This window comes from Equus asinus, chromosome 3, assembly GCF_041296235.1.
Source record: "Equus asinus isolate D_3611 breed Donkey chromosome 3, EquAss-T2T_v2, whole genome shotgun sequence".
In the NCBI taxonomy this organism is placed as follows: Eukaryota; Metazoa; Chordata; class Mammalia; order Perissodactyla; family Equidae; genus Equus; species Equus asinus.
Genome location: NC_091792.1, coordinates 106197083 through 106212478, shown reverse-complemented (window position 1 = coordinate 106212478; position 15396 = coordinate 106197083). Strand labels below are relative to the sequence as shown.

At 36.7% G+C, this 15396-nt stretch overlaps 1 long non-coding RNA gene across 1 annotated transcript in view; it reads left to right on the top strand.

The window, feature by feature from the left end:
* Positions 1-1288: 1288 nt before the first annotated feature.
* Positions 1289-15396, top strand: part of LOC139044854 (uncharacterized) — a 74691-nt gene continuing 60583 nt past the window's right edge. The window contains exon 1 of the long non-coding RNA XR_011502207.1: positions 1289-1415. This is a non-coding gene — a long non-coding RNA (uncharacterized lncRNA). The remainder of the gene's footprint in view (positions 1416-15396) is intronic.

Here is a 15396-nt window from a genome sequence, read left to right as displayed (position 1 = left end):
AGTTTTTCCTCCCCAAAGCCCCAGTACATGGTTGTGTATGCTAGTTGTTCCTAACTGTGTATGCAGTTCTTCTATGTGAGCTGCCACCACAGCATGGCAACTGACAGACAGGTGGTGTGGTTCTGCCACCAGGAAGCAAACCCAGGCTGCCAAAGCAATGAGAATGCCAAACTTTAACCACTAAGCCATCAGGGCTGGCTCAAGCTCATAATTTTTTGACTCTGTAAAGTTTGAAATATACAGAAAATATGAGAAGAAAAACATACCTGTAATCCTACCACTGAGAGAGAGCCATTTACACATTAGTATTTCCTTCTAAGCTGTGAATGTCTTTGCTCTCACCTTCAAACAAACAAAACTTAAATGTCTATTGTAACTCCTTATTTAATTTCTTATGTTAAGTGAATAATAATTTTGAAAAATGAAGTCTTTAAAGAAATGTATCATTATATAGTTAATATGATTAGTAAATTCATTTTTTCACATTTGGTAGAACTTTTACATTTGTAAGGAACCTCTAATCCAAGAAAATTTATTTTAACGTTTTCCCCATAAAATATATTTGTACATGCTTACACGTGTGCATGCAACTTTAAAAGTTAAATCCTTAAATGCCATTTTATGTTGGAATCTTTAGAGAGAGAGTTCTGTGTGTGTGTGTGTGTGTGTGTGTGACAAAAGTGGAATTTGAGGACGGAAGATCTGCCTCTTTTTTTATCTGGATGGCCTTGGGCAAGCTTCTATGAGCCAACTTCTATGAGCCTCAGTTTTGTCATTTTCCAAATTGTAGTGCTAGAACCTTTCCAAGGCACAGGCTTGTTGTGAGGAGTCAATAACATAAAATCTGTAAAAGGGTTTTTTGAATTATAAAATACATACAAAATGTTAATAGTTATTATTCAAGGAGTTCCAGGAAAGAAAAATAAAAGGCAAAGGCAATTCTTGACTCCAGCAAGTGATGGTCAGATTGCCCTTCAGAACAAATGGAAATTGAGTATGGAAACCTTCTTGTAAGAAATGCAGAATATAGCTTTGCCTTGACTTTCACATCTTTCTTAGCAAAATGTACAAATTTCCCTAACTGACTGCATGTCTAGGTCTTAGGGCAAGAGAGAATGTAATTGTTTTTGAACTGTTTTAATTTTGAAGAAGCCATGTTTATGGTACCTAGCTCTTAGAAAAAAAAGAAAAAGAGCAAGAGAAAAATGGTATATCTGCTCACCACCACCTGCTATTTTTAGATTAGCTAGGAAGCCCTATTTGGCTGCCTTTGCCCATCTCATTTGGCAGGTCTTGAGCCTGCATCATTCAGAGATATAAGAAGCTTAGATGGTGGAAAACTGAATTTCTCTCATTTTTCCAGACAACATTGCTGAAAAAACATATCACCACCAGCAATTTGAAGGACATTGGCTGTAAGTAAAACAATAAGTGTTTTCATTTAGTGAGATGGGCTTATGCAAGACAAAAGACATGATGTATTTCCACTTTTCTGCCTTAATAAGGGATGAGGAAGGGATGAACATTCTGTCCTGTTTTGATTTTTACTCATTATCAAGAGAAATATTAATTTAGAAAAAGACACAAATATTGTGCATGCACACACCGCCACACACAAATACATATATGCTCATACATTTTTATGGACTTTAGAATGAAACCCTTGGAAAAGAAAAGGAAACAATGTGAATGCTAAGGAAAGAAGCACAGAAACTATCTGGAAAGGACAGATTTTAAGATTAACGTACTAAATGAATTTGAAAGCTAAAGAAATAGAGGGTAAATAGAGAAATCTAGTTTTCCATTTACCTGGATAAAGGGACATAATATAATATCCATGGATCAGTTTTAAATGAGCATATGTGTAGACATTTTACAGATAATAGAATTTAACTTATTTTATTTGTAGTTTCTGTAAAATGTTCTGAAACATTTCTGTTGTTGGGTATAGTAATTTACTGAAAACTCTATTAAAAGTCAGGTTACATATGCTATGTAGATTTCCCTTTGCCTATATTGTTTTATTATTTTACTAGCTTCTTACACTAACTTTCCTTTAACTGTTAAACTTTCTTTTAATTGTTAAATTATCATTTTCCTATAACTGAAGAATTTTATTAAATGAGTTAACAAATGTTAAGTGCTCAAATGTTTTATAATTGTATTGGTATTCTTAATATGTGTACAAATTCTAATAAAATTAAATTAGAGAATTCATTTAAAGCTCGTCCTATTGCAAGCTGTATTAATTATTTTACATAACTGTAGATTTAAGATGAAATTCACTTTCTTATAGCTGTTCGAAAGTTGATATTTTCCTCCATCTCTAAAAGAGTTGGAGAAAAACTTATATTATAAGCTTAGTCTTATGTCTAGTAGTCATGTAAAATAATTTCGCCTACTAGGAAAAGCTGTGGATATATTGCTCTGTTTAAATTTGTGATTATGAAATCAGTGATATATAAAGGAGAATCTATTTACAAAGACTTAATTTCAAAGGTAAAGTTTTTTTACAGGTTTAACTTGCTTGTAAAGAAAGCTCAGGGAGCATTTGTAAAGTGCTTTGTTATTTGCAAAGGACTTTTCCGGACTTTATCATTTGATCCTCACAATAACCCTGTGAGGCAAATAGTCTTCCCTTTTATAGATGAGAAAACCGAGGCTCACAGAGGTCACAATTTGCATATGAGAAAGCCAGGACTTCGACAAGAGGCGATCATGGGAAAGGATTCTGTGGAAATGATATCTACACAGGAAGGAGTCTCATAAAAGATCCTAGGGGATCCTTTCAAATCCACATTTCTGTGATTTCTATCATTTTAGGTGGGAGGCAGCATGGTATAGTGGAAAGCACATGAGGATTCACTGTGTTCTGGCCTTGAGCCAGTAATTCAGCCTCTCTGAACCTCAATTCCTCATGTGTACAACAGGAACAATTTTTAATCACTTGTAGAGTTATTGAAAAGATGAAATGAGATAATGTAGAAAAGGGCCAGGTGTTTAATTGCTTAATATTAGAGCTATTGTTAATATGTATAAATCCAAACATAGTAATCCTTCCAACGTACCACAGTTGCCACATAGCCCATTAGAGCCATATCTTTGAAGGAGAAGATAGTGCTAATAATCAGCAACTGTTTTTGGTAAATGCAGAAAATGACTGGAGAATTTGTTGAAGATGTTAAGAACAGAGAAGGGAACTGCATAAAATGGAATCCATGGATATATTTTGAAGTGGAAATGAAAATCACAATTAAAAGCAATGCATGGGGAAGGAAGAACATTGCAGGAATAAGAAATAGCCCACAACCTAGCTCAGTGGAAGGAAAGAAAGAATCACTTGGTAAATCCTGGGCACACTGTTTCAGGACCAACCACATATCACAGAATCCTCCAGCAACCCCTGGCAGGGAAAGGAAAGTTTCAGCAGTGGAGTGGAATGGCTCACATTGGACAAGGGCTTTATAGTCTAATAGACCTAGGTTAAAATTTTGGTTGTGCTGGTGCCAGCCCAGTGTCACAGCAGTTAAGTTCGCACGTTCTGCTTCGGCAGCCTGCGGTTCGCCAGTTTGGATCCCGGGTGCGGACCTACACACCTCTTGTCAAGCCATGCTGTGACATATAAAGTGGAGGAAGATGGGCATGAATGTTAGCTCAGGGCCAGTCTTCCTCAGCAAAAAGGAGGATTGGTGGCAGATGTTGACTCAGGGCTAATCGTCCTCAAAAAACAAAAAAAAATTTTAGTTGTGCTACTTGCTAGCTGCCTGACCTTGGACAAATTATTTGACATTCCTTGTCTTTTCTGTAAAAGCAGGCTGATAAATCCTACCCCATGGAGTTGTTTCAAAGATTAAATAGATGTGTATGTAAAATGTTTGCTTGTCTTTTTGTTTATTGCCTCCTCTACCAGCAAAAATATAAGCTCTGTATGGGCAGGACCTTTGTTTTGTCCCTGTACCTGTTGTATACATATAATAGTAGACCCTCAAATATTTGTTGAATGACTAAACAAATGAATTTGTCCAAGTGTTTATTTATATATATCTATAAGGCCATGTGCTTCACTGAATGCTGTGAGGAAACTTCTCCCAAGCTGCAGTGATTTATATCATCTATCCTTGTCTAAATTTATATTACATTTATTGTCCAACCATTCAAGTAATATTTAGTCACAGACGGTTCTATGTCATAATCTGTTTTATGTTTTATTTTCCTAATTGGACTGTTAAGCTCATGGAAGGTAGAGAGTGGTATTTGTCCATCCTTCTCCAGTCTGATGCTGTGCTTTTGGTATCACTAGATGGGAATGAGAATACATGGTGTGAATTATCAGGCCGCATAACCAGGAACTTATTCTTGGTAATGGTAATTAGTCATGGAAGGATTTTGGCTGAAGACAAAAATACGTTTTCTTCAGTGGATATTTGTCAGCTGAAAGGCTTAAAGACATGATACCAATGGAAAAGAAGAGGACAGAAAGATCTATATGAGAGTATTTATGTTAATTCCATAACAGAGGGTATGTGTTGATGATATTATGAGGTATTCTTTGAGAAACACGGTCTCTCTTGCTTCTGGGATTTTGCATGTGTCTTTTCCTGGGAAATTTCCCTTACTCCCTCTCCTTCATATTTGCTAATTCCTAATCATCTTTTAGTTTTCAGTTCAATGTCACCTTCTCCAAGAAGCCTCTGAGATACTAACCTAAGTCTGGATGAAGGGTCTCTCATCTGGGTTCCCATAAGCACCCTTACTTTTCCTATTACAATACATATAAAATTATATTGTGATTTTCTGTTTATTTTTTTTGTATTCCCTACTAGATGATAACTCCATGAAGATAGGAGTTGTATATGTCTTACCATTATACTCGAGCGCAGTGCCTATTACTCAATAAATATTTGTTGCATAAATGAATGAAAAATGACTAGAGAAAAGGAGAACAATCTTCAAAACAATGGCTTTAATTTATTGGGTGTCTGTTAAGTGACTGAGCCTTTATATAAGTTAATATTTAATCCTTGCAGCAATCATGGTGGAACAGTGGAGTTCAGAGAATTTACCTTGGTCAAAGAGATACTGCTGAGATTTGAACCAGGATTTCTAGATCCAAAGCCTCTCTTCTTTTCACTTGGTAATACTACCACTGTCATGCCTTACATTTGTATAAGTTGTCACAGGCTACAAAACTTTTACTCCTATGAGAGCCTTGTGAAGCTAGGTATTATCTCCCATTTTATATCTAGTAAGTGGTAAAGCCATGATTTTCAAATTATGTATTCTGGGTCTAGGTTTATTCCCTTTCCATGATAACACAGCTGTCTTGTTCTGGAGGATTCAGAGATGTAAGGCCTTTACAAAAGTGGTGAGATGATAAAAGTTTAAAAAATGATAAGGACTTTTTGATTCATAAATAATAGAAAAAATTCCAGGTAGATGTATTTAACAAGGCTGGAATAAATTCTGTATTTTCTTTGTCATTTTTTTCCAAGATGGGAAAAATTAATAAAGTTGGGAATAATTGGCATTAATACTATAAAGTTCTCTTTGATATTTGATTAATTCCTGGCCTCATAGGCTGTCAGCTCAGAATCCATAGGATGCCTACAGAAGAGACAAATGGTGCTGCTGGGTGGATTTGATGCAGCTCCTTCCTGCCCTCAGCCGTCCTTGTGGCAGTGTTGTTTTGCTGTTACTTTGCTTATCCCACACCCTTCAAATTGTGGCTTCCGGTAGGAGGGAGCTTTGAGGGTTTGCCCTGGAGGTCATTGACTTTGGCCACCCTTGCCCTATGACTTGACTTTGCTCTTTACCCTCCCACCAAAAATTGCTTCTGTTGAGGAGTAAGAGGAGTGGGAACAGGGTAGTGGGGAATGTTGTATTTTTTACTGAAACAAGCAGAGGCTCAGAATTAAGGGAAGCAAGTCTCCACAACACCTTCCTGAAAGTGGAGAAGTCTCCCATACATGCAGAGAAAAGAAAATTTAGCGTGAACAGGAATTCAAATTTATTTTCTTGGTCACGCTAGAGTATTTGGCAGCTGCTTTGACACATATAGGTCACTGGACTGTAGGGCAATGTAAAGCAAAATCTCTAAAAGGGAAGAGTGTTTTTTTTTTTTTAATTTCAAAAACTATTTTTGAAAACATTAAAAGATTATAATTTTCTAAAACCACAGTTAACCAAAATTTTATTGTACTCTCTTAACAAAGTGTTAGATTTAAATGAAAGACTTTAAAACCAATTGCAAATTTGAAAATTACTCTAAAGTAAATATAATGCCAACATATGTCTTGATTACTGGCTACTTTTTTCTGCTCTGCACTGTTCTGTAAATATTTGATGAAGCCACAGTTCACTATTTACTTTTCTTTGATCTCTCCACCAGCTAAATAGATTTGTTTTTGTTTTCCTTGTGACTTTGCATTTGTACTATCTGGCATTGGAATTTTGCTGAATAGGTGAGTTTGATTCTTTATGGGAGAAAAGAAGAATGTGGATAACGCAGACCCAAGTAGGTTATAGTTGAATAGAAGGAAATTCCAGGCTAGTGTTTTTAAATTGGTATATAGTTTATGTACAGTAAAGTCTGTAAATTTTAAACAAACCTTTTAACGTATGTATACATGCATCTAACCACCGCCCATCAAACTAAAGAACATTTTCAGTGCCACAGAAGTCTCTCAGATATGCCTTCCCTGACGCTACCTACTCCCAAGAGTAACCACTGCTCTGATTTCCATCATCAGAAATTTGTTTCTTCAGGACAGCCATTTTTAACAGTGCTTATCACAGAAGACACTGTGAATAGGAATAATTGATACAAAGTTTGGGAATTGGGAGTAAGTTCAAATTGCTTTGGATGACATATATAACCGTTGTGGTGCTTCCATTGCTTCCTAAAGACAGAGAAATTCCCTGGTTCCATTCAGTTCCAGAGTGATCAGGAGGCAGGGTTTTCCTTTAGGTATCCATCTCCACATAGGATGCAAAATTCCCCAAGTTGAGTCCCACTCTCTTCAAGGTACATCTGAAGAGTGTCCAGGTTGGTTATTTGGCTAATGTCCACAGGTAAAGCATCAGTGTGGGGTCCACGCTAAGAGTAACTCATCACTGAGTCCTCTGTTCCTGGACCTAGAAAGTTCCTATTCCCACTTTGAAAGGGCTCCCAGTCGTGGATCCCATCCAGGTCTATTCTCTATCTCTGCTTGTCACTATCTGAGCTCCAGGCATATTAACTCTTTGGGAACAAATAAGCTGGAAGTATACATCCATACTTTTTGTTTCTCACACTTAGTCCATTGGCTTTTTGGGTCTCTGCTGTCTGCTTTGGGTTGGGGGGGTCATAGTTATCTTGGAGATCATTTCATATCAGTACACACAGATTTGCTTTAACTCTTAGAAGGTTGCATATGGTTCCATTATATAGATGTATCCTAATTCTTCCAATATTTTTATATTTTAAATAATGCTGCAAAAATATCTTTGTACATCTTTTCTCACATATGTCAATAAATACATGGGATAAATTCTTAGAAGGAATTTCTGAGTCAAAGGTGTATACACTTAAAATTTAATTTTAATAGTGCTAAATTGCTATCAGCAGAGCTGGTACCAGTTTATACTCCCACCAGCAATATGTGGGTGTTCCTTTTTTTTTTTTTTGGTGAGGAAGATCAGCCCTGAGCTAATATCTGTGCCAATCTTCCTCTGTTTTATGTGGGACACAGCCACAGCATGGCTTGACAAGCAGTGTTAGGTCTGTGCCTGGGATCTGAACCTGCGAACCCCAGGCCGCCAAAGTGGAGCATGTGAACTTAACCACTATGCCACCAGGCCGGCCCCCAATCTTCCTCTTTTTGCTTGAGAAAAATTGCTGCTGAGCTAACAGCTATGCCAATCTTCCTCTACTTTGTATGTGGCTCGCTGCCACAGCATGGCTTGATTAGCAGTGCTAGGTGCACACCTAGGATCTGAACCTGTGACCCCTGGGCTGGCCCCTGTATGTTCCTTCTTATGCTTGTTGAAAAGTTGTTGGTTTTTTAAAAATTTTGCTTACACTGTTTTTGCCATGTTGAAATTTTTCATTTTTATGTATTTGAATTTATCCATTTTTAATGATTTCTAGGTTTTGTGTTATACTTAGTAAGGCCCTCTCTACTCTGAGTCTATTAAAAAATTCTTTCTTGTCTCTATTGCTTTATGGGTTTTTTATACCAAATTTTGGTATAAATTTTTATGCCAAAATTTATTTTGGTATAAAGGATAAGATATAAATTTTTTTATAGATAGCTAACTTAGTTGTTCCAAAACCATTTAATAATCCATCTTTTCTCCCAATGACATGCAATGCCACCTTTATGCTAAATTCCCTAATATATTTTATGTCTATTTCTCAATCTTCTATTCTGTTTCATTCATCTGTCTGTCACTCATTCAGTGACACCACACTATTTTAATTGGTGAAACTTCAAAATAAAAATATAGCTTGTTCCTCTCTTATTGTTAATTTTATATTTTTAGAGTTTCCCAGCCTTTTGGCTTTTTTCTTTTTCCATGTACACTTTAAATACCTGACTCTTTTTCTAACAAAAATTCTGATTATATTTTTATTGGGATTGTATTAAATTTATAGATTTAAGTTAGGAAGAATTGCTATCTTCGTAATGTTGAGTCTTCTTAATCATGAACTTGATATTCATTTTCATGTGTTCAGGGTTATTTTTTGTATTCCTTAATAGTGTTTCAAAATTTTCTTCATAGTTCTTGCACATTTCTTGTCAAGTTCATTCCTAAGTATTTTGCCATGTTTTTTTTTATTGTAAATGGAGTTTTGTCTTTGTATTTTTAAATTGGTTGTTGTTTATATTAATACATATGAAGGCAATTAATGTTTATATATTAATTTTGTAACCACTTACATTGTTGAATTCTCTTCTAGTTGAAATTGGTTTTTTCTCCATGTAAGTTGAAGCAATTGATAAACGATCAACAAATTATAATGTTTACCTCCTCCTTTGCTATTTTTATACCTAATTTTTTCTCTTGACCAGTTTCATTGGCTACTGTCTCCTCCAGAGCAATGTTAGATAATAATGGTGAGAGTGGTCATCTTTGAGCTAACATTTAAATTTGTGTAAAGTGATCAAAAAGGTTACAAAATATGCTTCCTTAAAACCACCACAGAGAATATGTTTTTAGAAAGGGAATGACATGAATCAAAATGCTTCCTGAGAGGATATATGTTCAAATCTTTCAGGTATTTGTTCAAATGAATCTTTTCAGTGCTACCTTTCCTACCACCTATTTAAAAATTGTACCTCCCCTCTACCCTAGTCCTTCCTATCCTCCTTTCCTGGCTTACTTTTCTCCATAATGTTTATCACAGTTTCCCAAGTTATGAATTTCACTTATTTAATTTCATAATGTATGTTTCCCTCCACTGGAAACAAGAGCAGAGATTTTTACCTTTTTTGTTCACTACTGGATCTCTAGCCCCTAGAACAATACCTGGCACGTAATAAATGTTCAGTAAATACCTGGTGGATGACACTGCCTAAGAAAATCCAGGAAAGGTGCTAGAAGAGAGATTTGCTTGCCTCCAGTTAGATGTTAGTATAGAATAGGAATTAATTACCTGAAGAACTAGGTAGGATTTAAAAATATTTTGTGACATCATCACATTTTAAATTTCTGTTACATTGTCTTTTTCTCCATAGTGATGAACAATAAATGAGAGTCTTTAAGTCTTGGTGGGTCTGGGAAGAGAAGGGCTGGGTGGTGCTAGCTGTAAAGAGAATAGGCTGAGACTTGAGGGGGCAGGAATTCCTGTATAGCTCCCTGACTGGCATTCGTTTTTGAAGAACAAAATATTTCATCTGTTTTGCAGCAATGACCATAAAAGTATTTCACTAGAAAGAGAATTCACCAGGAGGGCTTGAGCTCTACAGTACAACCTTAATATTGCTCAAAACAGATGTTCTTTTCTTTGTACCCAATTTGCCATTAAACACAGTAAAGATCCTTCGCTGAAGCAGTGAGAGTCTTCATCTTTAAAGGAGATGATTTAGGCCCAGGAGGTAACTATGATTATTACGAAAGAAAAAGGAAGGGAGGGTGCCAGAGAGGGAAAGAAAAAGGTGATGAGATTTAAATAAATTAGCTGGTGAAATTTTGTGCAACTTCTGTTGGAAAATTGTTCTAGTATTATCCTCAATGTTAGAAAATAAGTTGTTCAACATTGGCTGCTAAAAATACAGCAACTAGCAGGACAAGGTTACTGCGTGCTGGCACATTTGCCTGGCTAGTGCTTGGTAGTTGTTCTCTTCTGAGTTCTAGTTCTGGTAGAGTGTGGATGTCTCTCCTTAAAGTTTGCTCACCACAGGATGAAGATTAACCTGAACCTGGAGGACATGTAACAAAGCTTAATTTAGAAGCAAAAATTGGAGATCTCTAGCTCAGAGATGCTGTTCACATTTGTGCTATTATTAACACCATGATTAGGCTGAATTTAGACTAGCATTCCTATTTCACCTGATGGGAAAATAAGAGGTTACTGCATTTAGACTGAAGGAAATCACGATTGTCAGCCTGCTATTACAATATTTTCAGATAAAAATTGCAAGAGCCACATGTTATGATCTTGAAGTGGATTTTGAAGCAGTCTGTTGTGCATCAAGACTAGTCTCTTCCCTCCTTGGTACTCTTGTGATTCCTGTTAATGTATTCCTTTCCTTCCTTCCACTCAATCCCAGAGAAAAATAAAGGATTGACTTCAGTGGAGGAAAGGAAATGTAATCCCATCTTCTGTCTCACATTTCAATCAGAGACAAGACCAAAGACCTTACTTGGCTCCATACTTCGTGATCTCCAGCGTTGCTTCTAACTGCTGTCCTCGTTGCCCACATCACAGCAGACTGGCCTCTGCTGGTCCTTGAAGAAGCCAAGCACGCTCTTGTCCCAGGACTTTGCCCTTGCTGGTTGGTCTGCCTGGGATGCTTCTCCCTCAGATCTCTTCACAGCTCATTCCAGCACTTCCTTCAGGTCTCTGCTCAAATGTCATCTTATTCAACAGACCTTATCTGACTACCCTATCTAAGACAGCATCTCTTTCTATCTGCTTCTATTTCCCACAATTCCCTTTACCCTGCTTTGTGTATATTTATTGTTTTCATCACTACCGAACGTATTATATGTTTGTTTATAGTCTGTCTTCCTCTACTAGAATGTAAACTCCACCAGGGCAGGGACTCGTTCTTTTTGCCACTATGTTCCCAGTGCCTAGAATGGTATCTGGAAAATGAAGCAGACGTTTGATAAATATTGATTGATGAATAAAAGAATCTTCTTTAATCCTTTGCACTTTGATGTAGGGTTTTTTTTGTTGTTGTCTATAATATACTTTATTCTTCTGTGGCGCATGGAAATGTATCAGTCATTTAACATTAGTACTTGTTTAGTTTTGCAAAATGTTTTATAAATGTGAACTTTAAAAAAATTAAATATAATAGGATACGTGTAAATGTTCTGTATGAAATTGGTTAATGAAAAATGGTCCTGGACTTCTAAGAGTATAGACTTTAAATTCTGGTTTCTGTTTTTTTCTACTCATCACACTCTGTGTAGACAAAGAAAAAGACCAAGATAAGAAATACAGGGGCCAGCACCGTGGCCAAGTGGTTAAGTTCGTGTGCTCTGCTTCAGGGGCTCAGGGTTTCACTGGTTTGGATCCTGGGCGCGGACATGGCACCGCTCATTAGGCCATGTACATACCACACCTAGAAGGACCTACAACTAAAAAATATACAACTATGTACTGGGAGGATTTGGGGAGGAAAAAAAAAAGAAATATACTCAACTCTTCATTATCCATGCTAATGAACAAGCAACTTGCTGCAACTGTTTTGCTTGTGTTTGTCATTATACGTTCCCTGAGTTAAAGAGGATCATTGTTTTGTTGAGAAAGTTTGGCTATAGGCTATATAGGGGAAAAAAGTCAATAAGAAATAATGAGAATTATAGGAGATGGTTTTGTTATCTATTCTGCTTAATGATGCCTAAGAATTTGAAAGCAAGATTTGCTATGGATCATGATTCTCTTGTTTTTCCTCTTACTGTACTACCTTAGTTTATTCCCCAAAAATAGGTAATTAAGAGTTTTCTGTACCTTAGCAGACAAAAAACTTACTATCCTGCAAATATACCTAATGACTAAATATACCTTATTTTGAAAAATCAATGCAAATATATTTATGTTAATCAAGTGTGAGTCTCAGGAAAATGCGTATTCAGACAGGATGGGTTTTCTTTTCCTCCCATTACTTGGAAAAACCTTGATAAGAAAAGATAAGATTCTAGAAACTATAGGAAAAAAAGAATGCTTTCTATGTAGAAAAGATATCATGAGAAAAGATTTAGATATAGGAGTACTGTGGTCCCATGAAGGGGTTCTAAACGTTAACCAACACAGTGTGGACCCTGAAAATGCATCAAACCATCTTTCAATGTACAATTAGCATTCATTTATTCATTCTTCATTTATTTATCAGACATTAGCTGAATGCGCACTATGTGCCAGATTTTTTTTTTTGCATTTAAGAATACAAAGTTGAATAATGGAGCCCTACCTTTGAGTTGCTCACAACCTACTTAGGAAGAGAAATACATCAATCAGTAAGTGCTTAGAGTTGCTTAGAAATCTATACAAGGTATGGGGAAAGTGGTAGAAGAGCATTGGCTCCAGAGGAGAATTGTCAGTTCAAGCTAGGCAGGGTTCATATGAGGGGAGCATGGGGTAGTGGAATCTAGGAGAGGCTTAAGGAAGATATCTTGCATGTCAAGTAAGTGTTGGAATGATGTTTAAAAAATTAACTGGTGCAACAAAAGAAAAAAATAGATACTTGGACGTCGTCAAAATTTAAAGCTTTCATGCTTCAAAGGACACCATCAAGAAAGTGACAAGACAACTCACAGAATGGAAGGAAATTTTTGCCAATCACATATCTGATAAGGGTCTTTACCAGAATACATAAAGAACTATAACTCAACAACACAAAGATAAATAACCTAATTAAAAAATGAACAAATCATCTAAATAATGTTTCTTAAAAGAAAATATACAAATGGCTAATAAGCACATAAAACATGCCTAATATCATTAGTCATCAGGGAAATCCAAATCAAAACCACACTGAGATAATACTTCATACCGCTAAGATGCCTGTGATCAAAAAGACAGATGATAACAGGTGTTGGCAGAGCATTGAGAAATTGGCATCGTATTCATAAGTTTCACCGACACTTAAGGGGAGGGGATTATACAAGGGCCTGTACACCAGCGGGTGGGAATCTTGGGGACCATCTTAGAATTCTGCCTACCACGATTAGTTTTATTCTGCCCAATTTTCTCCTTATCTTTTTGTTATACTTACTGGAAGATTTCATTAACTTTATCTTCCAAATCTTGGATTGAGTGTTTTCAAAATTTTGGCAATCATATTTAACTTCTAAGAGTACTTTTATGTTTTTTGAATGTTCTTTTTTTTTTAATAATCTAAGAGCTTGTATGTAGTAAGCTCTCTTATCTCTCTGTTTAATTTATAGTTAAAATTTTCTTTTATTCTGTACCTCTTATTGACCATTTCCTCAGAATTTGTTTTGTTTTGTTTCTCCTGTTGGCACGTTTTAGCTTCTGACTTTTATGTTGGAGATGGTCCTTAAATGTTTGGTGATTCTTGACTGTCCGCTCAGATTTAAAAGTGAGCTGCAGAGAAGATGGTGTGGAGCTCTGCAGACTTTTATACTGGTTAGATTTACTGTAGAGTGATGGGACAGCTATTCTCTTAGGGGACTTAGAAATGCCAACTCCTGGAGTTTCTCCACAGAAGAGTTCTCTAACCTCTTGCGGGGACAACTAGCTATTTGCTTTCTGGGAGCTGAATGGAGGGATGGGTCCTGGGTTTCACACTTCAGTGGGTGGATTTTCATTTAGTCCTCATGCTTTCAATATAGACCCTCATCCCTGCCTATAGCTGAGACACAGCTATTTTAATATGTCAAATGGGTAAATCTTTTATCTTCCACCAGAGAGTTCCTGATTGTGCATTGAGGAAGGGCATCTTTGGATCCAAATGTTTCTAACAAAGACTTTCAACTAACCTTTGTTTCAGCCACACTCAGGGACATATAAAATTCGTGGGGCTCCCCTTTAAGAAAAAGAATACAAAATTAATGGGCTTTGTTGTAGAGCCTGTGTAAGACAGTGAAACTTGATTGACTTCACTTCTCACTTTTACTTTCATAGGTACTAGTGCCTTCCATTTTGGAGCCTTTCCAGTGTTCTCGGTGGTGAACTGAATGATTTCTGTGCAGCTACTTAAGGCTCTGCTCAGCTAAGTCAGTTTCACTTGTCCATCCACTTTCTACCTTCAATTATTTTGCTAACATCTCTTCACCTCCTGTTACTTTTCTCCTGTTATCTTTTTTTTTCTTCTAAGTTTTTAGGAGGGAGAAAAAAAAAGAGTATTTAATCTGTCACGTTTAACTAGAACTTCCATAAACTCATTTTAGAGTTGGAAGAGATTTCAGAAATCATCCAGTTCAGCGGTCCGTAATCTAGATTTTAGGGATGTTTGTAAACATTGTCCTCCTCAAATTATATGCAAAATTTTGTATGGAAGTATTTGTGTCTGTTCTTTTGGGGGGCAGATCTGTAGCTCTTATCAGATTCTCAAAAGTTAACATCCGTTGATATTCACAGTTGAGGACATTGTGGTTAAGAGAGACAGGTCAGAATCTCCTTGATTCTATATGTCTGCCAGTAGAAAAAAGCCTTGATTCTTAGTAGAGAGGTCGTCTAAGAGAAGAATTCTTCAAGCTCTGAGCTTTCTAACTCTGGTTTTCCTCAGCACACTCTGGTCCTGTCTCTTGGTTGTATAGACACAGACAGGTGCAGAATCTTTGCTCTTGCTTAGTTGAAGGCCTTCTCCCTTGTTTAATGATAATTTTCTCTTCTATTGTGGGGAAGAGACTTTTTCCTTGAGAGAATAATTTTCATGGTTGTAAATAAAGTAGGGGGATCTCAAATTGCACCTTAACTGTGCTTATCCCAGGCTTGGCCATTCTGGGAGGTCTGTGTCTCAGGTTCTCCTAAATTTGCAAGGCCTCTGGGAGTCTATCTATGTAGTGGCCTGAGCAGCCTGCTCAGCAAGAACTCATCTTAGAGGAATAGAGGCAGCCTAGGGTTGGTGGGGAGGAGAAATTTGGGGGTACATTGAGGCATTCTTCATTTGGCTCTTACTCTGTCCAGTTCCCACAGATCCCTGTCTGAGTGCTAGGGAGCCTTTGAGCAAAATCTCGAAGAGATTTGCATGAAAATCTCTGGAACATTGGAAGAAC